This window comes from Antechinus flavipes, chromosome 1, assembly GCF_016432865.1.
Source record: "Antechinus flavipes isolate AdamAnt ecotype Samford, QLD, Australia chromosome 1, AdamAnt_v2, whole genome shotgun sequence".
In the NCBI taxonomy this organism is placed as follows: domain Eukaryota; kingdom Metazoa; phylum Chordata; class Mammalia; order Dasyuromorphia; family Dasyuridae; genus Antechinus; species Antechinus flavipes.
Window position 1 is genome coordinate 197,196,224 of NC_067398.1, and position 27,022 is coordinate 197,223,245.

The window sequence follows — 27,022 nt, forward strand, 5'->3', positions numbered from 1 at the left end:
AGTTCAGTGATTTGAGTGACATGGTTCCAAACTGCGCTACAGAATGGCCTGACTGGAGAGGAGAAAAGGGAAACTCTCCTGCCCCGTTGCCCTCTGGTAAAAGCAAAGGAGTCCCATTCCACAAAGCTACTCCCTGCCTCAAAAGTGCCTTGATTGTCTCTGGGGCTGGTTTAACTTTTTAAAGTCACCTGGGGCACAGCCAATCTCCAGACTACCAAAAGCCAGAATCCTTTTCTAATGCAACAGGAAAACTTCTTTACACTTAATTGAAGGATAACAAGACAGACTCATCTTTGTACTTCCTTTTAATGTATTATTGTATTAATACATTTAATTAATGTACTTCACCTTTCCCTTTCTGCTATTTCATCTACTTTATAAAGATTGTGGGATGGGGTGGAGAGGAAGTAGGATCAGGGAACCAACTTCTCACCCATACAACACATAGCTAGGTCTTGATTTGTTCAAGTTATGAATCCTCTGATGTAGTTCATGTATTTGAATTCACTCTATTCAAAGTTATCACTGTTTGAAATATGATAATTAGTTCTAGCCCAATGGAAATGAACAGTTTGAATTTGAATAATGTGAACACTTGGGGGATTCATTATTCATACTTCTCCAAACTTAGCTGTAGATGCTACAGAATGGCTGAGATGACAAAAGATCTAGAGGTCATCAAATCCAGCCCCCTCATTTATAGATGAAAAAATAGAGGATGAGGGGAGAGAAGTGGCTTGCCAAGGTCATTTGTCAAATTAATGATAGACTAAGGACTAGAAATTAGGCTTTCTGACTTCCAGTCTGGTGTTCTTTCTGCCATGCCAGATAGTGTTTGTATTATTTCTAGCCTCTGTCAGTATCAAGATAAAGACCTAGACCACTCTTGCCTACTTTATATTGTTAAATACTGCTTTAACCCTTCATATTACACAATGCTGTGTATTAATTTATTACCAACAAAACAATTTGAGGTTGAAAAGAACTTTGCAAACCTTAAAGTACAATATAAATATTAAATATTATTGTCATTATTATCATCATCATCTTTATAATTATTCAGTAAGAAAACACAGGAATGTTAAAAGAATTGCCTATGTACATTACAAGTCAATGGTTCTTTAAATTTTCTTTTAAACTTTTGAATTGATATTGATTAATCATTTTGATCTATAGTTTTTGATGTGGAACAGGAACTTTAATCAGTCAATTCTGCCTCTATTGTCAAAACTTTAACCCACTCAACCATTGTTATAGACTTAGGGCAACTCCTAAGATTGTCTTGATTAGTATATCTAAGACAAACTCAATCATATAACTAGTTGTGTAGCAGCTAGGAGCTCATGTAAGTTTATTCTCAACTTGGTCCCTTCCTGACCCTTTCCTAACTCCTCCATAATTCCTCTCCAATTCCCTAGAACCTACCTTTACTTCCCTCTCCCTCTTCCTTCTGACTTTAAAAGTCCACAGCTCTCAAAGTTTCCTGCTTAAACATATATGGTTTACCCTTGCTTAATCATATTTGATTTAGCCCATGAGTCATTTCACATTAATAAATGGCTTCTTTTGTGACTGTGATAAATTCTCATGAGTTCTTTACAATGTGAACTGCTCTCCCATCACCTCATACCTGGGTATTTTATTTATCTGACAAAATATGTTGGGGTTTACCAACTGGATTTTTTTCCCTTAAGGACCATGCTTTAAATCCAATGACTAGAACAGCAGCAGCAGATTATAATTCTAATTGGTTTCAATCTTCTTCAACATATTTGGAAATAAGACTATGAGTCATTTATTCAATACTGTTTACCACCAAATATTGTACCCTTAAATCCTAAGTGTGTCATGAAATTCATGACTACATGCAAGTGCTAAAGTGTATTGATCAGAGATTCTTAATTCAGGAATTTTTAATCATTTTTGAATCATGAATGAACCCATTTGTCAGCCAATAAAGTTTATGGGATAATTCTCAGAATAATATTTTAAATGCATATAATTAAATATATATGATTGCAAAGGAAACCAATTATATTGAAATATAGTTGTCAAAATATTTTAAAATTGGAGTATGGTAATAGGTTTCTTTATTGATGCATTAAATTACAAAATAATTCATATAAACTATGTGAGGCAATGTTTAAATTTTATTTTTTAAAGCTGCTTTTTTCTCAGCTTAAATAAGAATATGAAAATGATGTGGTTTATGATGTGGGGTTTGGCATTAAATGATGTAATTCAAGCACCAAAATGATGTAGGTAATGTAGACACCAAATTATGGTAGTCAACTAAAGTGGCCATTCTCTTAGACAAAAAATAGATTTATTTAGGGAAGACGTTATAGACAAAATAAAGTCATCAGGAAAGGTAAATATGAAATAGAGTTGGGAAAACATAGAAAGGAGTTTTAATAATTTATGATGGAAAAGGCAAGTTCCCTAGTGAAACTTGCTATTTACAAGGACAAAGGAAACATCCCATGAGGTTGGGAGCATTCTCTTGGTCCTAAAAGGAATATAGCACCTCAAAAAAGTTAAGGAGAAAATGTGGGGTTGAAAAACATAGTGGAATTAGGGGAGATACAACACAGCATGGGGAAAGGAGAAAAGGAAATATACCTTGAGGCAGAGTGCCATGATAGACTGACCCAAAGGAAGGCAGCAGTCATGGGATGGCCCATAAGTAGACTTTATAGGGAAAAATTTTAACTCAGGGACATGACTGGGATTTCTGACAGGGCATGGCAAGGTGAGACTACTCAAGATCTCTACAGAGGGTAGGTCTCAGGGGTTTGACATAACTTGGATTTCAGACTGGACAACCTCCCTAGAGGGTGAAACCATGGAGCTATACTAATCTCCATCAGAACTTTTGCTTACCTCAGGTTTTAATTTTTATCAATTCCTCTGCTAACCAACCTTGAACATTGAAGACCTCATCAAAACTATGGGTTAGCTTTTAATAAGGCAACATGAGTTGGATATCTAATTGATTTCAACTCTTTGTTTTGTTCTTTCCAAATATTGAAAATGTTGGTTTTCAAAGATATATTGTTGCAAATGTAATTAAAGATTCCACAGGCTCATTTTACAAGTTTGGCTTTTTTCTTTTTAAAGAACAGCAGAATTCTCCAAGTCTTAAGTTAAAAATCAATTTTTTTAACCTAAGATCAATGAGCTTTCCTTTGCTTAGTTCAACATTTTCAATAATTTTTCTCAGAAAGAAAAGGATTGCAAATTCATGATTCAACTTTGATGACATCAAGATAGAAATAACTTGTGAAAGATTTCCAAAATGTTTCCAGGTATTTCAAATTTCTCTTTTCAAAGAAATTGGCAGATAATTTTGTAAATTATCTCTACACTTTCTGGAGCATTTCAAAATTTCCAAGCATGTCAGCTACTACTCTATTCTTCCACATCAGCAGCTTAGCTAAGAAAGCTTGCAATTTTTTCAGTAGTATTCATAATGGTGGCTTCAGAATCTTAAATTGGAATTTTTATATCAGTCCTAAATTCAAAATGGCAATAGGTAAACCAACAAATGGATAAAAACTTCGCTTTCAAAATGTTACAGAAGTGAATTTTTTTTCTTTCAGAAAACTGTGAAATTTTTGCCCTTAGTTGAAACAAAATACTTTAAAACTGGACTTCTTGAAAGCCAGAAAACGTCTTTGTGAAAGAGAAGTGTTTTGCCTTTTGCTCCCATTTCTTGACAAGATCTTTTAAAAATGTAATAATTGATAAATCTGCTTTTGATAAGGTTGATGATTTAGATAGTTGTGAATAAAATTTCTTTCTAGGATGCTGGAGGAATTGTTCCCAGGTCATGGTTTTACAAAAAAAAAAAAAAAAAAAAAAAAAAAAGTTGGATAGCAATGAAATAAGGAGTTTCCTTTTTTCACTAACATATCAGAACCAGATGTATTATCTAACAATGACTTCCATTTTTGCATAGGGCATGAAATATCTCTTTCCAATTAAATGGTTTGTTTGCTTTTGTTTTACTAAAAACAATTTTTATTACCATTTCTAAAATATATACAAAGTTTACAAAGGAAAATCACAAAATAGGAAATCAACGTATATATTAAAAAATTACAAACAAAAGAAGAGAATTCATTATATTAAGACATGTCTGGTGTTTTACCCATTTGCATAGTGAAGGAACATGGCCAGATTGGCATTATCTTGATGGTTTGTTTCAATTTTTTTTTTAATATCATTTGTTGGAGGTAGAGCCAGGATGGAGAAGTAAAGGCGAGGACTTGCTGGAGCTGTCCCTCAAACTCATCCAAATATCTTTAAGTCTAATCCTTCAGGGAAAAAGGTAGAATTTCAGTGAAAGAGAGAACTTTCAAGCATTCATGATGAAAAGACCAAAGATGAGTACAAGTCTCAGGAGAAGCATAAGGAGATAATCAGCAAAGAGATATCATAAGGAACTTAATAAAGTTAATTGGTTTACATTTCTACATGAAAGGATGATGCTTGTAACTCATAACAACTTTCCCAATATTAGAGTAGTTAGGAGTATACATTGGCAGAGGGCACAGTTGTGAATTGAATATGAAGGGATAATATCTAAAAATAATAATAAAATTAAGGAGTGAGAAAAGAATGCACTGGGAGAAAGGGAAATAAAGAAGTGGAATGGTGTAAATTATCTGCCAGAAAAAGGCAAGAAAAAGCTTTTACATTGGAGGGAAAAGGGAGACTGAGTGAACCTTATTCTCATAAGAATTGATTCAAAGAAGAAAATACACAATCAATATGACTATAGAAATCTATCTTAACCTGCAGGAATGTAAGACAGGAAGGCAATGTGAAAAGTGAGGAGCATGATGGAAGAGAGCATGTTAGGGAATGGAGTGGTCAGAAGCAAAATATAGGTACAATAATTCCAAAGTAGTGAGGAGCATAACTAATATTTTAAAGTATCTCCAAAAATTGTTTCATCATATATTAAAAATGTCATTTTTACTGTTGTCAAAATCACAAACATTGTTAATATTACTTCCCTCAATTCAGAATTTAGGCAGCTAAGCAGTTCAGTGGATATGGACTTTGTGTCAAGAAGATCTAAGTTCAAGACCTACCTCAGATAAATATTACCTGTGTGACCTTGGAAAAGCCATTACACTCCCATTAGCCTCAGTTTCCTCATCTGTAAAATAAGAATAATAGCAATACCTGTCTCCCAGGCTTATTGTGAAGCTCAAATGAAATAACATATATAGCACTTTCCAAACTTAGACACTCTAAATATACTAATCTTAATTCCAAGATTGGTTAAAATAAAGATATATAAACATAAATATATACATACATACACATATTTACATATAAATGTGTTTTTTCCTTGTCCAAGTTCATGGGCCTTAGATTAAAAATACTTGCTCTCATTAGAAAAAACCTATGGAAATGAGACCTCCTTCTTTCCACAAACTTATGCCAAGGACATGTATTGGATAAAATATGTAATAGTCTCTGGTGGTACTTAAAAATGCGGAAAAACAATTTTCCCCAAGTGGCAAGCTGGCCAGACTGTTAAATAAAATACTTTTGCTTTTACATTAGACTCTATGCATTGGGAATTGGATACAAACTAGAGCCATTGCTCTCTAAGGAAGACTGGCCATTCCAGTAATCAGAAACTTCTGCCATGTTGCAAAATAATGGCATCATACATCATCACAAAAAGGAAGGCACTGGTATTAATGTTACAAATATATCACAAATAGAAACATGCACAAATAAGTCCTTTGCATTCTTAGACTTTGTTCTTTATAGTTACTTGCTTTGTCCTGTTCTGCTTTCTCTGCTTTTTATGCTTCTAATTGTCTTAATATTCCTCTTAAAAATTTTTATTTCCCCCCAATTGTAAATGCAAATTTCAAGAAAAATGAAGAAGGAAATATCTCTGTATTATATACATGTTTACAAAACTAGTAGGGTCTATTTCCATAAAATCATCTCCCCTACACCTCCCCTGCAATCACCCAGAGGCCATAAACTCAGAGGGAGATTAGCCATTCACCTTCTGAAAATAGGAGAAAACTACTTCATATCTACATCGTCCAGACATGGCAGGAAATAATTAGGGACCAAACAACAACAACAAAAATTCCCAGTGCTTTGGTGTTTGTTTTTTGCCCCAAAGAAAATTAAACGAATAGAACTACAAGACATCTTTTTGAATAATATTACAAAAAGACCAGTGCTCGGTTTTCCTGACAAGAAGCAACTGAATGGTGATAAGCAACCTTTCCTATCTCTCTTCTCCATTAGAAGAGCAATAAAGTTCTTTGTAATAAAGCTTTTTCTCTACTACTAGACCTCTATGTTATTCAGTGAAAACAATAAATTAAAGATTGCACCACTGAATTACTGCTTATTTCCAACCTCTACAAGACAAGAAGATTTATTCAATGAATCCAATCACTCTCCACTGTTATCTTTACTGAATGTAATGTCTGCACAAAAAGATATGTTTCTCTTAGATCTTCTTTCTGCTAAAAAGCTTATAGAAGATCCAAAAGCTAAACTCAAATACAGTATCATCTAAAAATGATTCTATTGCTAATTTAAAACCATCTGACTACAAGATAATCAAATTTTAACAAAAAAAATCACAATGTGGAACCAAATTAATCTATTACAATGGTAGAAGAAATAAATAACATGAAATTGGATTCTATTTTGAATAAGATATGGTCTATAATGGAAAATAATGGTGGTGATGGTGGGATGGTAATCAAAACGTGGCTTTGCCTTTAGTGGATTTTTTTGTGTGTTTTGATAGATTAAAAAGTTAAACAAAATGAGATTCATTTGTTATTAAAAAATAAAATCCTTTACTGAGATTAAAATAATAAATTCTCATAGGAACTGAATCATACTATACTATCAGATTTCAAACTAAATTCCCAATCAAGTTGCTGATCTAGTCCCTCATTAATCTACAGGAACTTGGAAATTCCTAGAAGTCAAATCTGACCTAAGTATACAGCTAACACGGGTTCTTGTTGCACAATGATGCTGAGACATTAGAAGTAGGAAGGATCATAGTGAGCTCACCACTACTAGAAAAGAATGTTGTCTCAACCAAAAAAAAAAAAAGAAATCAGTAGATAAAGTATCATTTTCCCAATATCCTTTTATAGTGTTTTTTTTGACTAATTAACTCTGGTGCTCTCTCCTCAATTTGTAATGATAACAATGACCTCCATCATAGCTTTTTTCTCCTTATCAATTTGCTTTTCCTGTGGACCCTGGTTTGTCCTTAGCATAACACTTTGCTTACTCTCTTACAGAGACCATGCTTTTTTTTCCTTAAAAAAAAAAAAAAACTTTATTTAGTTATTTAAAATGTAAATAGAAAATAGCAGAAGATTAGAAATTTAAAATATGAAGCAAAATATTACAACTTCAAGAGATTCTATATAATAAATATTATATTTTGTTCAGAGCTGTCAATTTTTGCTTTTTTGGTAGGCTTTCTTTTCTTTTTTGCTGTGCACTTCTTATTTTCTTCTTTCCCCCTTTCTATCTCTCCTCCCACAAGAATAAATTATGATATATATCTATCTATGGATGTAAATATATGCACATAAATATATACAGATAGATATAGATTTAGATACTATAATTTTACATTTATGTACACATATTCATTACACATCTATGTAAATCTATACTATGCTTGTCTTCTGTTTCTCTAAAGTTGAATAACATCTTTCATAAGTCTAAGTCTTTCCATATTTTTCTAAATTCACCAATTCATCATTTTCTACATCACAATATTCCAATCTTATTCTGTCTAGTTACTTTACATAGTCTAAAATAATATTAATATAATTGACATATAGTGTAATTTTCCTATTTTTTTCTCTTTTGATTAAATCTATTTTAGCTTCTACTTTGAGATCAATGATTACTATTCCTTATTCTTTTTACCTAATAAGTTATATTCCTAATCTTTATTTTATGATTGTGTATAACTCTTAATTAATATTCCTCCTGATTCCTTTGTTTTACTTCTAAGCTACCTTGCATTCCTGTTACTTAATCCACCTCTCTCCAGTGACCCTTCCCTTATTCTTGCCTTCCACTTTCCTCATGTTTTCTTGTTTCCATCTGAATTTAGAAGACTATTATAGTCTTCCAAGTAAATGTGTATTGTTCCCTCTTTTTCCCATTTCCATCAATCTACATACCCCGACTTGTCCTATTCCCTCAGTAAACTGGGAAAATTTTTTTACATTCAAGGGTTATGGTAAAATCCTCATTTCTAAAATATATAGAAAATTGACTCAAATTTATAAGAATATAAGCCATTTGATAAATGGTCAAATGATATGAACAGACAATTTTCAGATGGATATTAAGACCATTTTGAGTCATATGAAAAAATGCTCTGAATCACTCACTATTGATCAGAGAAATGTAAATTAAGATAACTCTGAGGTACCACAATACATTTCTCAGATTGGCTAGGATGACAAGAAAATACAATGATGAATGTTGGAGGGAATGTGGAAAAACTGGGACACTGGTACATTGTTGGTGGAATTGTGAACTGATCCAACCATTATAGACCGCAATATGGAAATATACCCAAAGGACTATCAAACTATGCATACCCTTGATCCAGCAGTGTCTCTACTGAGCCTGTATTGCAAAGAGATCATAAAAAAGGGGAAAAGACCTACATGTGCAAAAATGTTGGTAGCAATCCTTTTCTCGTGGCAAGAAACTGGAAACTGAGTGGATGCCCATCAGTTGGAAAATGACTGAATAAGTTATGGTATATGAATGTTATGGAATATTATTGTTGCATAGGAAATGATCAGCAGGATGATTTTAGGGAGGTCTGGAGAGACTTACATGAACTGATCCTAAGTAAAGTAAATAGAATCAAGAGAACATTGTTCACAACAACAAGAAAAATATGTGATGATCAACTCTGACAGACACGGCTCTTACTAGTGAGGTGATTCAGGTCAGTTCCAAAGGTCTTGTGATGGAGAGAGCCATCTGCACCCAAAGAAAGGACCCTGGAGACTGAGTGTGGATCACAACATTGTATTTTTACTTTTTTGTTATCGTTCGCTTATATTTTGTTTTCTTTCTCATTTTTTTCCTTTTTGATTTGATCTTTCTTGTGCAGCATGATAATTGTGGAAATATGTATAGAAAAATTGCACATGTTTAACATTATTTGATTGCTTGCTATCTAAAGGAGGAGGTAATGGGAAGGGAAGGGGAAAACTTTTGGAACACAAGGTTTTACAAAGGTGAATGTTAAAAATTATACATGCATGTGTTTTGAAAATGAAGTTTTATATAAAAAAAAAAAAATCCCTCCCCTATCTTCCCCCTCTCCCTATTTCCTTACTTTTTTATTTTTTTCTGAATTTAGAAAACTTTTATGCCCTTGTAAATACATTGTGTATTGTTCCCTCTTTAACCTATTTCCAATGATAGTGGGGTTCTACCAGTCCTTCCTCCCCTTTCTAATTTATCTGTTTCAGTTCTTTCTCTCACACTTCATTTGTATAAGATTTTTACCTTTTCCTACATGGTTTTGCCTTTTAGAGTTACATCACACTCACCTTCAATCTTTCTTTCAAACTGTGCAATTACTAAGACAATACATTTTCATGTATAAAAAGTAAATAGTTTGTCCTTGTTGAGTTCCTTGTATTGTCTTTGATTTTTATTTTACATTTCTCTTGGTTCTCATGTGTCAGATTTTCTTTTAAGTTTAGGTCTTTTTACAGCAAAATCTTGAAAGTCTATCAATTCATTGAAAGTCTACTTTTTTTCATTTAGGATTATGCTTAACTTTTCTGGGTATGACTTTTTTTTTTTACCATAACCCCAATTATTTTATCCTTTCTGAGCCCTGTGGTCTTTTAATGTAACTACTGCTAAATCTTATGTGACTAATTGTATCTCCACCATGTTTGAATTGTTTGTTTTTGTTTTTCTTAGTGTTCTTAATATTTTTCTCTTTGGGCTAGGGGTTTCAGAATTTGGCTATGTATAATATTCTTGTGGATTTTCCTCATAGGATCTCTTTCAGAGAGTGATCAATGGATTTTTTTTTTCTATTTCTATTTTGCTCTTTTGTTCTAATACATCAGGACAACTTTCTTTAATTATTTCTTATATTATTGTATCAAATTTTTTTTTTTGAGCATAGCTTTCAGGTAATCCTATAATTCTTATCTTTTCTCAATCTTTTCTCCAGATCAGTTGTTTTACTTATGGAATGTTTTACATTCTTTTTTATATTTTCATTCTTTATACAGTGATACCTTAGCACTCATCTGTTTCAAAACTGAATTTGATATTTGATAAATTTTGATAAGAACAAAATGCTTTGGCACTTGACACTTGCTCAGAACTAACAGTATTTGGTTGTTTTCTTGACCAAGAAGCGGGGATGTGAGTTGGCTAGGAACACTGCCCAGCTCCTACCAGTGGATCTACTATTGCCCTTAGCCATGGGCAGCTCTTCAGTAAGTACATGAGATTGTCAAACTGGAAACGATGATACAGAGGTTGTGTTCTTTGGCGGACAGTTCCTACAGGATGATGTGGCTGTACTGACTCCTGAAACAGTAGTATTGGAAGGGACATGGAGCAACCAGTAAGCTCAGCAGGAGAAGAAGCAGCAGGAACAAGACAAGCAATGATGGCACAAGCATCAATGGCTGGAGCCAAGGTACAGGATGGCAGTAGAGAACCCAGGACTCTTGACAACCCATGAAGTGGCCAGGGCTGTGGAGAGCAAGGGACCATAACTTCCACCTTCACATCCATGTCTCCTCTCCCCTCCAAAGGAAGTTTAAAGTGTAAAGAGAGCATAATTGTTGTGGTTCCTCTCAAAAAGTGAGTTGGATCAAGAAGGAAGGAGCCCTGCTGGGCTGGTTTGGATGAGCTGGTTTGTTTTCCTACAGCTGGAAGCCCCACTTGTCCCTTTGGGTAATTGGGTAGGGAAGGACAGTTATGCTGTGGATTGTATACTTACTCCTTATGGGAAAAATGTATTCACCACTAGTTATTTTTGCCAATCATCATGTCTGCTGGAACCAATTAACAATGAGTACTAAGTTACCACTGTATTTGTTTTATTATTTCTTGGTCTCATAACTTGAATGGCTTTCTCTTGTCCAATTCTAATTTTTAAGGAGTCATTTTCTTCCTTAAGATTCTGGCTCTCATTTTCCAGTTAGTTCACTTTCTTTTCATAATCTTCTTGTTTTTGTTGGACTGGTCTTACTTTTTAAAAAAAAATTCTCTAATCTCTCTGATAAGGGGAGTCCCAAAACTCTCTCACTCTCTATCTTGGACTTTGAGGGGAAAGCATGGGAAACTCCCTCAGAGAAGCTCTCCCCTGAGAGAATGGCCCCAGGGAATAAAGATAAAGTGATTTCATTCTGTTTATCTGGGTGGGATTAGTTGAATCCAGGACCACTCCTACTCAGTCCAAGCTGGAAATAAAGATTTCTATCCAACTCGAACAAGTTGGAGATTAGTCCTGGGACACTCGTTCAAATGGAAAATTTCTATTCAACTCTGAAAATCTCTGATTCCAACTCAACCTGCCCCCAGCCTCCAACCAAAGTTTCGATTCTAAAAAGAGGCAACTTGAGGCTCATTCCTTGCAGAGGACCTAATCATGCCAAGCATCCTCTCTCTCTCCTTGGCATAGCTGCTCCTCTCTGCCCCCTGAAAACACTTCTATTTTCAGCATTTTTCCCTCTTTATCTCTCTCACCTATTTCCCTAACAAGACCCTATTTACCTCTCTGTTGGGATTTCTCTGCTAGATCTTTACTTCTCTATCAGGACCCTGCCATTAAGGAAGTCAGCCTGCAAAAACTGACCTCTCAGTTCTAACAATAAACTTCTTTTGCCAGTTTAACTTTTCAGGTTTGAAAATTCATTTACAAAGGACCTGCGCCAACCAGAAGGGGGTTCCCACAACTCCCTGCCTTGTTTTGAACCTCGTCAATTTTGGCTCCCTGACCAGGAATCAAGGGGAGCTGAACCTCATCATCTCATTTGATTTTTAAAGGTTTTTTTTTTTTTTTTTTAAGTTCTTCTATGAATTTATTTTGGGCAGTTAACCACTTGATATTATTAGGACAAATTTGTTGTTGTTGTTGTTGTTGTTGTTGTTTGAGTATTCTCTTCTGAAGACAAACCCTGGTCTTCTGTTTCCATAATAACTTTCTATATTTTGGTTCTTTCTTCTTTGATCATTGTTTTAGATCACCTCTAGTCTTGGGGTGTGGAGGATGGGGCCACAGGCTTCAGGTCCTCCTTCAGTTATGCTCTCTGACCTGGAATTGAAATCAAGAACTTCACTGTCTTGCCAGTGCCTACAGCCAGCAGGCTTCCTACCTTACTGATTCTGTACACTCCTGGGCAGTCATGTGCTGGTTCCTTCTTGACCAGGGACACTTTTGACAGAAAAGTGGGGCCTGGAGTTTTTTTTATCAGCAAAGGTTCCCTCAATCTTTCCATGCAGACTTGTCTGGGAGGTGAAAATTCCTGTGGCTGGGGCTAAGGCAACATCCCCCAACCCAATTAGTCCCAGACCTCACTTCTTATTGTTTCAGTGGAGCTACTGTGGAGGTGATTACACTTCACATGAGCCAAACCACTCTCCTGAGATTTTTCTTCTTATTTTCTCCAATTGTCCTGAAAGATCACTCACTCTTCTACTCCAGCTCTTTTTTTTAACCACTCTACTTTTGCTCTGAAATGCTAAATTATCTTATTTCTGGAAAAATCCTATTCTACCATCTTTCCAAAATCCTTTCCTGCTTTTTTTTTTTTTTTCCTTCTTAGAGGATTCTGTGCCTCAGGACTATTTGTGATCTTTGAAACTTCATGAAAAACGAGAAATATAAACAGAATTTGTTAAATGTCACTAGTCACCAAGATTTGCTAGTATCATCCTCACAAAAAAGGATCATATATGAGAGTTTTATGAAGATAAATTCCAAAACATTGGAAAATTGGGTTTTCCAAGACTCTTTAGGTCAATTTTCTCCCCTGAGGTCTCTTCATAGAGAATAAAACCTGAGAGCTGACATAAGACATTTAAATTAAGTTAAAAAAAATGAACAATGTGTTGTTTGAAACCTGAAATCCCTATTCCATAAGAGTCTAAAGCAAAGGGAATCTCTTTCCTTTTCTCTTCCTGAAAGTTCTTAAGACCAAATAAAATTTAAAAACCATCCATTTTCTTTCCAATGGAAACTCTTTAGTAATAAAATGAAAAGGCTTCAGCTATCCTCCGTGGCAACAGCTCCCATGGTTACCTAATTTAATGATGTTGTAAAGCTCTAGTGGTTGCACACTCCACAGATAATACATTAAAGTGTGGTTCAGGCTGAGAAATAACCTGACATCAAAGCCTCTTAAGGAAAGAACATTCATTAACCATGAAATCAGGAAATGGTTTTATCCTTTAAAAAAAATGAAAACTCAAAATGTTAAAGTCAATGGAAGTCCTATAGAAAGTCCAGAGAAGACTGTTATCTTTCATCATTCTGACTTAGTGTGAAAGGGATGAACATTCATCACATTATGTCAAATTAACCCACATTATGCTGTATGTGTTCCTCTTAATGCACATTCATGAGTTCTAAGCTGTCAAGTCCCCTGAGGACAAATAAGAATGCCAGGACCTGCTAATGATGCAACTTTAAATCCTGCCAGGGATGAAATAGCTAATGCTCCAAATATTCCTCTAAAAAGGAAATTTGCTATTTAAATAATTGAGAGTGTTTGAAGGAAAAGTAAAAAAAAAAAAAAAAAAAACCCTAAACCACAGAACAGTAGCAATGTATTTGTTATTCCTTTTACAAGTTGAGAAAATTCCAAGTACTCTTTGAGTGCAAAACTTTATATTTCATTCCTATTTGTGCTCCTGGCTCATTAGAATATTCAGGAGTTACTCAAATATTATGAAGGGTCTTCCTTTCCCACTAATCAAATAGTATAATGCATGATTCCATCACAGTTCCCAGCTCACTTTTTGCTTGGCAATCTGTTAGGTTTAGCATATCACTAGTGCTCTCAGTGACAGGAAGAAATGTTATGACAAAGTCATGTTTTGGCTCAAGTAGGGGGTGTAGATGGTAGGAAAATTCTGCCAATTCTTTTCCTCCTCTTCACATTCTCTCCACATTGATCTGTATTTTTTGAATATGTAATATGGTTTCCATTAAAATCCTACTCCACTGTGTCATAGAGAGACTCTAGATTCACAGTCTATACCAATAAAGGTTCTATCAGATGGAAAGGCATATAGTCTTGGCAATATACCACATGTAGTGTTCTGTAGCTGAGCTAAATTTGGAGAATATCATGGCCAATTTGGATGCAAAATAATGCATTTTCAATTTAATGCAACCTCAAAGATCAAGTTTAGAGAGGTTGAGATCTGTTTCAGTGGAAATAGTATTCACATCAATAAAATCATTGAAGTATATATATTGGCACTTGTATTAAATTGCTTATAAGCAATCTTTAATACTTTCATGTATTTTTTTAATCCCCAAAATAATGCAGAACTCTTTGGGAAAGATTGTTTAGTCTCTCATTTTTCACCTATCCTCCTCATTCTCATAATGTCTAGTAGATTGCTGGACTTAATAATGAATGCTAAACAAACATTGTGTATTGACAAGAAAAGTCAGTGGCAGCTTCTAATACCATTGATCTTAGCCAATCTCAGTTTTCCTAAATATTCTTTTATCCCTGTAAAATGAATGAAGCAATAAATAAATAAAAAAACTCATGACTCTTGGGGAGCTTCCTATTTTGTTGGAAAAACAAAACATGTATGCTTGAAGAGATAACTTACAAGGTAACATTGATGAGGTGAATGAATGAATGAGATCCCTTCTGCTCAGAAATACAGATTCAGAAGTGAAAGAATTCGCTAACCCAAAGGCTGTGGCAAAAAGAGATTTTATTTTGTACTAAGAGGCTTTCCCTTTAACGGGCCTATTTCTTAATGAAAAAATATTTGCAAAGAATGACTGGCAAAGATCGACTTTAAGAGCAAATCTGGGGCAGTTTTGAATTGACAATCAGACTAGTATTTCTCAATTGAATGAAAATTTAGAATTTCCTGTATGAGAATGTGACTTCCCAAAAGATCAATGGGAGTTGATTTGCCCTTGGACAATGTTGCTTTTCTCATCCTGAGAAGATGGGCCCCCTCTCTAGATAACTTGGAGCCTGGGAATAACCGCTCTCACTGCTTTGCAGATCAAAGGGGACAACTTTATTTTACACAATTTTTCACTCGCTTCAATATGATGTAGTAAGTTCAAAAAAAAGTACAAATAGATTGTGATACTTCTGAGGTATCTTCTATAGGCAGCTAGGTGGATGGTTCAGTGGAAAGCTTAAATGGCTTAAGGAAAGACTTGAATTCATATCCTCCCTCAAATACTGTGTGCAAATTACTTAATTTCTGACTTCTTCTGTTCCTCCTCTGTAAAAGAAGAGGATTAACTTGATGGCTTCTAAGATCCCTTCCAGCTTTAAATGATTTAATTAATAGTATGCTGCCATATTATTGCATTCATAGAGATATAGTTGATATTTACAATTTACAGAGTACATTGTATACATCATCACATTTGTAATGCAAAACAACCTGATGAGATTGTTTACATAAAATTATTCTAATTTTATACATGATAAAACCCAAGATTGTAGAAATGAAATGGCCTGCATATGTAGAAATCAAGATTTCAACCCTGATCTTTTAGGTCTAAATTAGTTCTTGTTCCTGTATTATCACTGATTTTTCTACAGCAGGCCTTCTTAAACTTTTTCCACTTGGGACCTCTTTTCACCTAAGAAATTTTTACATAACAAATCTGGGTCAAGATGTTTCTGGCAGTGTTTATACATGTACAGAGCAACGTGTACATGTTGTGTGTTCAGAACCAAGATAGCAGTGAAGCACAATGTACCATGGGCAGATTATTTCTGCTTTTAATTTTTAATTAAATTTTGGTCGTTGCATCAGTAACTTTTTATTTGCCAAATTTTTTGCAATATCCATATTCTTATGGGGTCATGACCCACAGTTTAAGAAGCTTTGCTCTACACAATTCCCTATCTGATGCTATCTCCCCTTTTCTTGCTCACTTTTTGGAAATAATTATCATGATCCTTTCTTTTCTCTCAACTCCTTACACCAAAGACTCCAGTAAAAGGGGAGACAGATTTTCAACAGTTATGCCACAGTTCTCTTTAACTGTCCTGACTCAGTTTCCCTGTACGAGTTTCCCTTATCTCAGTCTCCCTAACTATTCCCCTAAACTGTAAATCCTCTTCTGGTCCATTAAGACTTATTACTCTAAGTTATAAAGTGTTAGCACAAGCAATTTAAACGAGAGAGTAGACCTCCTGACTCTTTTCTGTCCTCAAGAATTTACAATATCCCTCTAAAATATTTCAAGATATTTCACTGACATCTTTATCTCTGTGTATTCAGACATCCTGTTTCTGGGGGTTTTTTTGGGTTTATGGCTTCCCCCATCCTGACAGAGGCTTTCCCCACACTTTCCCTCTTCTTTGTCTCTAAAAGGTACTTAAAGGTTTGAGATTCTCCCATTCACCACTGGATAATTTAAGAGGAGAGTCCTGTCCAGTCAATCTTACTCTCCCATTAATAAAATATTAAAAACTCTCTAATCTCTCTACTGCCTCAGTTTCTTCGGCATTACACAACTTCTTCCAGACTCTGCTATTTCTGAAATTAGTATACCAAGTCTTTAAGTTCTGTAAGAGATTTTATTGTTTTAAACTAGAAGGAAACTATAGTCTAAGATTTGCATAGAAAAAAAAGTTATTAAGGTATAAATAAAACTTAAAATTTAGAACAGTAGGTAGCTATAATCCTAAATGAAAAATGTAAATGGAACTAGGACTTGATCTTCTTCAGCTTCTCCTATTCCCTAACTATGTTCCCTCCTCTTTAACCTTGGAATCACTGCAACTCAAATCCTTAATGGAATGTGATGCTGGCCAAACTTCTCAAGCTTGAATAAGATGATATTTGGAAAAGTGTTTTTGATTAACAATCTTAGGTTAAATGATTGGATTTAGATCTGCTAAATTGTGTGCCATTGAGCAAATCACTTAAATCTCTAGACCTTCGTTTTCCTTATTTGTAAAATGAGAGGGTCAGAGTCAATAATTCATATAAAATCTCTTCCAAGTCTAAATTCTATGAGTTCATTTTGGTAAGGCTGTTAGTAACATCATCCCTTTCTAGAATCAAGAGAGGGAATACTATTTAATAATACTGTATTTGGAGCTTGGCTCCAAAGCCATGGTCTTAATACTATTTTGCACTGACTTGCTCATTCTCCCCCTTGCTTCTTAAAAGATACATCCTCACCTTGATCTATGTTTTTCTTTCAAGGATTTGTTTTACTTAAGCAATTTAAGTAGCTGCTTGCTAAAATTGCTTATACCCGTGTGAAATATATTACTTCTCTATTTTCTTCTAGACTACAACTTTGTCTCTTGTCCTACAATTCATCAATTTTTTAATATTTTTACTGTATGGAAGATGCTTCCTCAACCAATTAAACTATCAATAAACATTTAATAAATGCTGACTGCATAGGCAAGCTTGGTATAAGGTGATGGAGAGACAAAGACTAAATTGAGAAATTCCTTGACCTCAGAGAGTTTATATTCCACTGAGAAAATCAATTTGTACACAGACAAGTACATACAACAAGGTAAATTGGGTGAGAATGGGGAACATTAACAATGAAAAAATCAAGAAACATCTCTTGCAGGAGGTGACATTTAAGCTGATCTTGTTGAGGTCTAGCTTTGGGGTACCTAAATGAAATTAGGGTTAAGGTCTAGTGGCAGGTTTGGGGTACAGATTCGGCGCAAGGGGGTCTAGTAGCGGCACGAGTTCCCAATAAAAGCATTTATTGGCCTGGAGAGCTAGATTGATAAAAGAGGCTTATTATTAGATGAAGATAGAGAGAAGGAGGGCACTGAACAAAGGGTCCAGTGGACAGAGGGTCCTCACATGGTAGTCATGTTTGGAATCTCTGCAAAGAGGGGTTCCCAGCGTGGCCTTTTTATAATAGGAGACTTAGCTCAAGGGGCTTTCGGGTGTAGCCCCAAAGTTGGCTCAGATCCGGGTGGGGCTGGGAACAGGTCAGATCTTTTATTGGAATTCAAAGGGACCTGGATTTGTGAGTTAAAGGGCCATTTACATTATTAACTAGGAGAGGGTGGAAATCTAGAAAGAAATCTTTCCCGCATCAATCTTTTAAAAAATATAGATGTTCAAATATAGCAGAAGTAAGGAAGGAGAATCAGAGGTGAGAGAGAATATCTGAGACATAGGGGATAATCCACAAAAGAACAGAGGAGGAAGGTGGATCATCATATACAGGAACAGAAAATGGATCAGATGTTGACTATAAAGTTTATTCACCTAGAAGGAGTACTATGTAAGCAGTATAAAAAGGTAGGCTTGATCTATTTTCCTTGAGTTATAAAGATACACACAAAATAAAACTCAGAGAATGGGGAAAAATTATGCATCAAGTCAATACAAAAAAATCAAGAATTGCAATTATTCTGTCTGATAAGGTGAAAACATTTTCAAAAATAAAAGGGATATGGAAAGATTCCTCTAAAATGTAAGATTTTAGTTGGAACTTAAAGGCAGCTAGGAAAGTTAGTATTTGGAACTGATGAGGAAGAACATTCCAAGCATGGGGGATAGCGCGAAAGAATGCCCAGAGTCAACATATGGAGTATCTTGTTGATGGAACAGCCAGCAGTCAGTTCTTCTCACAGTAATTATTTCCTATTTACCTGTCTATAGCTTGCTTTGTGCATATTTGTTCATATATTATCTCCCCCATTATATTTCAAATTCTTTGGTGGCATTAAATTTCTTTTCAGTATTTTTTTGTATTGCCAATATTTACCACAGTGTCTGTCACATAGTAGATCCTTTATAAATAACAAAACTGATAACACATTAATGGGTTTATTAAGTCATCTTCTAAATTCAACTAATATACATGTTTTTAGCATCATATGAAACTTTTTCCAAAAACTGACAATATGTTAGAGTATATAGCAGAAATATAGCAAACAAATGTAAACAGGAAGAAATAGTCTACATCTTCATTGACCAAAATGCAATTTTTAAAAAGCCATTGGTTCTAGGAGCACAAACAAAAGAAACAGACCCAAATGGAGATTTAGTAATGAAATTCCAAATAACAAATAGGTCAAAGAACAAATTATAGAAACAATTAATAACTTTGTAAAAGAAAACTATAATGATGAGAAAACATTTTAAAAATTACTAAAATGCAGCTAAAGTCATCCTCAAGGGCAAAACTATTTCTTCACAAATATACATTAACAAAATTGAATAAAGGATTAATGAACTGAATATATCTTTGGAAAATTAGAAAGCCACAAAAAAGAAACATCTAAAATAAGTATAAAAGAGGGGATATTAAAAAGTATAGGAAAAATAAAATAAGAACAAAACCAATAGAAATGATCAATAAAACTAAAATTTGATTCTTTGCAGCCACCAAAAAAAAAAAATTGATAAACTCATAACTGACCTGATTTTTTTCTTTTCTTTTTTTTTTTTTTAAATAATTTTTTATTGATAGAACGCATGTCAGGGTAATTTTTTACAGCATTATCCCTTGCATTCATTTCTGTTCCGATTTTCCCCCTCCCTCCCTCCACCCCTTCCCCCAGATGGCAAGAGATCCTTTACATGTTGAATGGGTTGCAGTATATCCTAGATACAATATATGTGTGCAGAACCAAATAGTTTTCTTGTTGCACAGGGAGTGACCTGATTTTTTTTCAATAGAGAACAGGAAATTCAATCAACAAATTAAAAAACTGAGTAAGGATTAAATACAAAAAATCAAGAAGATGTGAGAAAAATAACAAAAGCATATTATGTGGAATTATATGCTAACAAAACTGAGAAGACCAAAGAACAAGAGGAATATCTTTAAAAATATAAAATACCCAAACTATCAGAAGATCAGATAGAGATCTTAACCTAATCTTAGGAAAGGAAATAGATTAGATATAAAGAAGGTATAAAGAAAACTAAAGTGGAATAGAGGTAGAAAGGCAGGGTGATCTAGCCTTGATATATTCACAGGAGAATACCATCAAACTTTTAAATAATAATTAGTAGTCATACTTCAAAAATCATTCACATCAAGAAAGAAAGCACCCTTCCATAATCTTTTCTTTTTTTGAGAACAAATATAATCATCTTAATACACAAAACATGGAAAGATAAAACACAAAAAGAATAATATATGCCAATATCATTCATGAAAATTGATTTAAAGTTTTTAAGTAAAATTCTATCAAAAAAGTACATCAATTTTCCAAAAGAATCATTCATTATTACCAAATGAAATGAAGGGAATACAAAGATAATCCACAATAGGAAAAGAAACAACATAATTAACCATATTAAAACCCAAATCATCCAAAAACTATATAATCAACTCAATAGATTCAGGTAAAAGTCTTTAAGAAATGTACCTTACATTAAAAAAAAATTGGCATAGAAATAGTCTTTTTTATATTACAAAAAGCATCTATCTAAAACCTAAAGCAAGCATTATGTGCAATGAGGGTGCATTAGAACATTTTAAGATAAATATATGATTACAGCAAGAATGTCTAGTTTCCATAATATTATTTGATATATTTTGGGAAAAAATTAGCAACAACAGTAAAACAAGAGAAGAAATTAAAGACTTAAAAACAGGTAAAGAAGAGATAAAATTATTCCTATTTGATGATGATACATTTTACTTGGAAAATTCAAGAGAATCAATAAAGGTACTAATTGAGACAATTGATAAGCTTCAGCAAACATATAATCTACAATAAACTTTCTAAAATTTAACAAAATTTCTGTCATAAAAACAAATGATAGGAAGGAAACTCTAATTCCAAATAAAATCTGAGAATCTACTTACCAAAGCACGCAAAAGAATTGTCAAGATTTCATTGGCCATTGTTAGTACTTAATAAATGTTCCTTGACTAACTCATTAACAGAAAAAGAGCCATTCTCCAATGGATTAGTGATTAAATAATATGAAATTTTCAAAAGAACAAATGCAAACGATCAAAGACATAGGAAAAAGACCCCCAAATGAAAAGAACTCTGAAGTTTCTTACTCATCTCTTTCATACTGACAAGGATAACAAAAGATAAAAAGGGAAACTATTGGAAAGGCTTGAAGAGAATAGTAATACTAAGGTATTATACATAAAGCTATATTTCTCCAACCATTTCAGAAAATAATTTAGAACTAAAGTCCATAATATTTGGAAGTGTATATTCCATTTTACCCAACCCTATTATTCATTTAATCCTGGTTAAAGTGAAAGGAGTCGGATGTATTAAAAATGTTATAATACTTTTTTATTGTTACCAAAAAATGGGGGAGTAAAAGTGAGTACCCATTAATAGAAGATTATCACAATAACCTTGTGATGTAGGTATTAAAAAATAACAAATTTCCATTTTTAGTATACTGAAGAGCTAGGACCTAAAGAAGTGAAAGGATATATCCATGATTCTATGGTCAGTAAGTAGGAGTGATGAAGACTTAGACCCAAATTCCTAGTTCAGTGTATCTCAATCTATAATGTACTACCCTCAGCACTGATAAGAAACTGAATTTGTTTATTATACACACACATGTGCACATACACACACACACACACACACTTTTAAAAAGCTTTCTTATATTTAAATTTATCACAGTAAATTCAGTATAACATAGAATTAGAAGTTACTTGTTATTTCTTGCTTAATTGGTGATGGTTGAACTACATGTAACTAGCATCACTTGATTTCAGAAAGGTTTGGAGAGACTTACATGAACTGATGCTAAGTGAAGTGAGTAGAATCAAAAGGACATTGTACCCAGCAACAAGATTATGTGATGATCAACTGTGATGGACATGGCTCTTTTCATCAATGAGGAGATTCAGGTCAATTCCAATAGACTGCCATTTGCATCCAGAGGGAAGACTATGGAGACTGAATGTGGTCATTTGCTTGCTTGTTTGTTTGTTTTTTTTTTTTCTTTTTCATTTTTTTTCATTTTGATCTGATTTTTCTTGTGCAGCATGATAAATCTGGAAATATGTTTAGAAGAATTGTATGTTTGACCTATATTGGATTACTTGCTGTCTAAGGGAGAAGGGGTGGGGAAAAGGGAGAAAAATTTGGAACACAAAGTTTTGCAAGGGTAAATGTTGAAAACTATCTTTGCTTATATTTTGAAAATAAAAAGCTATCATTAAAAAAAAATGTAAAGAAAGAAAAATAACTAGAATCACTGTAGAGGCTATTCTTCCGACAAGAATTTTTTGACTTCTTCATTTTCTTAACTCAAAAATTCTTTTGGTCTCCCATGCTTTCCCAAGCAAATGGATAGAAGCAAAACCAAGCCTATGGAGTAAGATCATTGTCTTTATTATGTGGCAAGCAACAAACCTATGCCTGCTACTACCATAATCCTATAAAATAGATAGCATAAATAAAATTATTTCATTTACATATGAAGAAACTGAAACTTGGAGATTGTTAAGTAATTTGTCCATTTCCTTTTCCAGTTCATTTTAATGATGGGGAACTGAAGCAAATGGGGTTAAGAGACTTGCCCAGAGTCACACAGTTAGCAACTGTCTGAGCAGGATTGGAACTCAGAAAGATGAGTCTATCTGATTCAAGGTCCTGCCCTATATGCAACACCTTGCTGACCCATACTCTCCTACTTTTGGGACAACTACTCTTTGCTACCATCTGTGTATATATAGATTCTAATAACCTTCTTTACATCAAGGAGAAGGGAGAGAATATGGCTAAAGTTATTTTCTTCTGCATTGTCTAAAGCTGCACTCAGCCAGGACATGTAAAAAATTTGTCAGAGGTCTTCAGACTATAGCAAAATCATTTCTTTTGACCAATTCTATTTTTCCCACAGTTTCTGGCCTCAGGGACTTCTGATTTGAAGTTAGAGAATTCCTCCTGTCAAATTTCTATCAGTCTCAAACCATTTTAAGAACTCTGTAAAATGAGCTGGAGAAGGAAATAGAAGATCACTTCAGTATTTTTTCCAAGAAAACTCAAAATGGTATCATTAAGAGTTGGACACACTGAAATGACTGAATAACAAGAACAGTCCAGTCCAAAATTCAACCATGTAGGAAAAACCTTAAGAGCCTATATCTCTGTTTTTCCAATGAGGATTTAAAATGAAGTTTACATTCTGAAGGCCACACAGCAAAGTAATGGTAGATCCAGAAGTATCCTAGGTATCTTAATTCATATTTCCTAGCTATTTCAATTATGCAATCTTGTCTCTCCCATAAAAGTTTTCACTTTATGGATTCCATTTATGCCAACTGTTAGTTCTGGCAGACCTTAGAGAAAGTAGAAAGAAAACTTAAGTGAAATGTCTGTATATTTATTTAACTTATATGCAAAGTACATCATGTGAAATGCCAGGCTGAATGAATCAAAACCCAGAGTTAAGGTTGCCGGCAGAAATATCAACAATCTCAGATATGCAGATGATACAATTCTTAACAGCAGAAAGTGAAGAGGAGTTAAGAAGCCTCTTGATGAGGGTGAAAGAGAAGTGTGTAAAAACTGGCTTAGTTTAACATAAAAAACTAAAGATCTTGGCAACTGGTCCCATCACTTCCTAGCAAATAGAAGAAAAAATTGATTCAGTGTCAAATTTTATATTCTTGGGCTCAAAGATCACTGCAAATAGTAACTGCAGCCATGAAATTAAAAGACACTGGCTCCTTGGAAGGAAAGTTATGGCAAATCTGGAGAGCATATAAAAAAGCAGAGACATTACCTTGCAAACAAAGGTCTGTGGTCAATGCTAAGGTTTTCCCAGTTGAAAGTATGACTGTGAGAGTTGGATTATTAGGAAATGAGTGCTACAGAATGAACATATTCTAATTGTAATACTAGGGAATATTTTTTTGAGTTCCTTGAACAGCAAAGAGATAAAATCAGTTAATACTTAAAGAAATTAATTCAAGTTCTTCTGTAGAAGATCTAATACTGAAGTTGAAGCTTAAATACTTTCACTACATAAGTGAAAGCCATTGAAAAAGACCCTAATCTGGATAAGTTTAATAGATAATGTTATAAAAACAATGAACATGAGCTTGGACACCCTATGACAGATAGTGAAGGGTAGTAGAGTCTGGTGTGCTATACTTGAGGGGATCACAAGGGCTGAGTGATTGAACAACAATAATAGCAATGATATTTTGGCACAAATTAAATTAGGGAGAAAAAGGTAAAAATAACAGAATTGAATAAGGATGTGATCAGAAGTTGAAAGAACTTATTAGCATAGGTTTTGACTCAATCTTTCCTTTCCATTTTGGTAAATAGGCCTTTCAATTCTATGTATTTATCTCACCTTTTTATATATTGGTTAATCTTGTAAGAACAGAAATGAAGTTTGCTTTTCATTCTCTTCTACACATTGATTCTGAGAAAATATGGCAGGCAATGCTCCAAAAAACAAACTGCATCTACACACATCTACTCTCCACCTAATTCTCACCTTTGTTTGCTCTATAGATATGCCTTTCTCCATTCCTAGGCATTCAGATATCAAAAACTCCTTAGCATAGCTTTATCTTTTAATGACAATTAAAGTTTATTTCAACTAAATAAGCTAACATTTTTGGCACTATGAAGATAGAAACCATAAGTTTTAGAACTGAAAGGAAACAGAGATGATCTGGTCTCACTTGTAGATTTTACAGTTGAGGAAACTGAGGTTCAGAAAAGTTAAGTTGCAGGTCATACAAATAGTAAGTGTCAAAGGTAGGTTATGAACTCAGGCCTTCTGACGTTAGAGTCGGTCTTATTTCTTATTATAAAGTATAGATAAGGGATACATAATTGAAACTAGGTATGTTAGACTTCCACGCTCTCTATTTTTAGGTACATAAAAACAGTACATTTCCTGTACAATCCATTCACTCACTTAAAGAACACAGTCATATAGAAGATTAACAAATATTTGTTGTTTAAATTATTCAATTTGATGTTTTCTTTGTATCTAAACATATCAGTATTAACTCAATCTGACCGTTTTAAGAGAAAAAGCATGATCAACTTGGCAACACAAACATCTTTCCCACATTAAATTCTTGTAGCTCAGTTCACATTGAATATGCAGTATGTTCATAAGCCTTCTTTTTTTCCTGGCAAGCAGATGGTCCAGCTGGTGACATCATGTAGAGAAGATTCCTAGAAAAATCACATCTACATAGTACAAAGATATCTCAAACCATTCTTTTTTATCTTTTTTTGTATCTTAGCTGACAACCGATATGACCTGTGACTCAGGGGATTATATTAAGCATATTCTCCTCAAAAATTCTCCTCCAAGTTCACTTGGAGCTCAAATTCATTGAAGGAACAAAGAATCAGGTTCAAAGGTTTAAAGAATCATATTAGGTATTCTCTCTGGTTCATTATTCCCACACTAAGTGGTATGTCATAAATGTTTAATAACTGGATCTCTAGATAGGGAATGGGGAAGAAAGATATGGAGATACACACTTTTAAACTTATTCTTCATTAATGGGGGTGATAAGAGTCCAGACCGCTTTTTTTTTTTAAAGAGAAAGCATTATAACTTATCTCACTCATCACATTCCCTTGACAAAGATCTAAAACATATACCAGACTAAATTCTAATTGGAAAATCCAAAGAAAATTCACAATGAGTCATTTTTCCAAGCCAAGGAGATTTAGGAGGAAAGACAGAGAAACCTATAGATACTAGCAACATGAGATGGGAGTCACCTGTATACTAGCACAGTATACAACACAAGTCCATCTAGCAGCTCCATCACTGTCCAGATTCAGGCTACAGGTCCAGGGCAGAAAAGGTACAGTAAGCCCAGAGAAGCAGTCTTTAGTGGAGTCCTAGGTACATCCAGAACAAGCAATAAATTCCAGAAACAAACAATAGTCTGTGGCTCCAATCCAGAGCAGGAATTATTTTTAATCTCCAATCCTGGCTAAAACCTGCCATGGAATAACAAAGATAGCAGTCCCAGATTAGAAAAGTGGGCAGTTCAATTTCTCTGAACCTGTAGAGCCTCCCAGTGGCTTATCCTAGCAGTGACTACTGACCAACCAAATCCAAATCTGGGCAAAGAACCTGGAGAATTCAAATTAGGACGAAAGTAGTAGACCTGGTCCCAGGTTATAGCAATTGATAGCACTGAAAGCTTGCAAGTTCCTAACCTGAGGTGTGAAAGTAGCAAAAACAGGCCCATAAAGGCCTGAGTTATAAAATGAGAGATTTTTTAAAAAGAAATGATTTAAAACCAATTAAAAATGATTGTAAAATGAGTGCTCCTGTCTCTCAATATTATCATATAGACTTCTGAATATTCAATTGAATCTGAAGGATAGTCGGTACTTTGTTCTACCTTTTCCAGTGTTGTTCTTAATTACCTTCAAGATCAAAAGAAAAAATTAAAAAAGAAATTTCATCTGAGAAAATCATGTTACTTGCCCCTTTGTTATTGTTTGAAAATCAATTATATAAATGTAATGTTCTCTGGTTCGGTTTTCTTGGGGTCTCTGTGCAGCCTTCTTTTCAGTTCAGTAATCACCACAAGAGTGTTAAAGTCCAAATCCTTTATTATCTCTTTCAAAGTCTTGTCTCCTTTCCTGCCTCCAGTCCTCTGTCTTCTCTGGTCTCTGTAAGCTTATTCTCTGTGGCTCTCAGTCCCTGCGGATATGTTCCACACAGAGTATAAACCAATCATTATATCACTAGGAAACCATTATTTGTTGTAGGATTAAATCAATTATACTGAACCATGCTAAACTAG